Raw genomic sequence first — 1561 nt, forward strand, 5'->3', positions numbered from 1 at the left:
TGGACGTTCGCCCGAGGTGTCTGTGCCGCGCCTGACCGGCCGCGGTGCAAATCCTGGCGTCGTCTGAAATGACACACCGAAATAATAATAATGAGGAGGAGAAGCGCACAAGCGTGTAAAACGTTGGCGAACGCGCGCCCAGAGAATGCTGCGCGAATTAAGAGGGGGAGCGTGTTTGTGTATCCAAGTCGTGTGTGTACGCGAGAGCCGAGGAGAAATGGGATGAGAGTAAGAGCGCGCGCGAAGGGAGCAACAAACGGCCAAAAAAAGGGTCAGGACGGTGAATGGCACCGCGGCGTGTTGCCCCGAGAAACAGGGCAGGCATAGGAGCTCCAGGCGGCGTTCTGCTTACCGCATAATGTCCCGCGAAGCGCTGCTCGCACAGCGCCCCGCGAAACGCACATTTAAATCGGCCTGCGCCGTTCCGCGCAGAGCCCAAGTGTCAACGCGGCGTGTTGCTTTTAAATCGGACAAAGTCCGAACGCGGCGTGTTGTTTTTAAAATTGAACAAAGTCCGACCGCGGCGTGTTGCTTTTAAATTTGGACAAAGTCCGACCGCGGCGTGTTGCCTTCGAAGCCTGGACAAAGCCTAGACCGCGGCGTGTTGCTTTTCGCAATCCGCATTAAGTCTGATCACGGCGTGTTGCCTTTGAAGAAGCAACAAAGTCCGATCGCGGCGTGTTGCTTTTAAGAATCGGACAAAGTCCGACCGCGGCGTGTTGCTTTCTGAATTCGGACAAAGTCCGAAGGCGGTATCGCCTTGTCCAGGCAACGAAGACCAGCCGACTCGGACCTTGCGCCGGGAGTCAGCGAGACGTCGAGCCTCACAGCAAGATACAGTGTCGCGGGGTCAGCGTTTTGCTTCGCCTGCTGTCGCGGGGTCAGCGTTTTGCTTAGCCCGGTGTCGCAGGGTCAGCGTTACGCTTAGCGCACAGCGACATATGCCAGGATGGTCGTGGCATATTCGTGGCGTCTGAGTATACGTGCTCGCAATAGGTGGTAGGTGCTGAGTTAATGCACGTTGGTCGTCATAGTAAATAGAAATTAAAATTTCTCTTGGAGAAGAGCGGCAAAAGCAAAATAAAAGAAAATGATTAAAATTTTCTCATAAAAAAAGGCCAGACGCGCGGTGTTACGTGAACACCACGCGCCTTGGCCTTTCAGCACTTTGCTCACCACTGCAGGAGGTATTACCACGGTGGCGAGCTCAATGCTCTTTGAATGCTCTGTCGAACTCGAGACCGGCCAGGGATGAGCCTCGCAGTCACCGACTGTGGATACCTCGTCCCTTTCGGGACCCACAGTGCGACACGTCAGCTCTTTTAAAACATACGTTTCCGCTTAGCCAGTCAGGAGCTCGTGCCTAGGAGCATTCAGGTTCAGAGGGGTATACCTCTCCGAGGCCGGCAAGCAAGCCATGCCATCAGGATTTCGGTATTCACCCCTCCTACGAGTTTCTGGTCTGTGTTTAACTACGGTCCTTTTGGACACAGTTGCCAACTCTTCTCCAGCTGCAGCATTGGTTGCAGCATATCCTCATCGCCACTTTGTGCGCATCTTG

The sequence above is a fragment of the Nylanderia fulva genome, unplaced genomic scaffold (genome assembly GCF_048542155.1).
Source record: "Nylanderia fulva isolate GAGA-0341 unplaced genomic scaffold, ASM4854215v1 Scaffold555, whole genome shotgun sequence".
NCBI classification, from domain to species: Eukaryota; Metazoa; Arthropoda; class Insecta; order Hymenoptera; family Formicidae; genus Nylanderia; species Nylanderia fulva.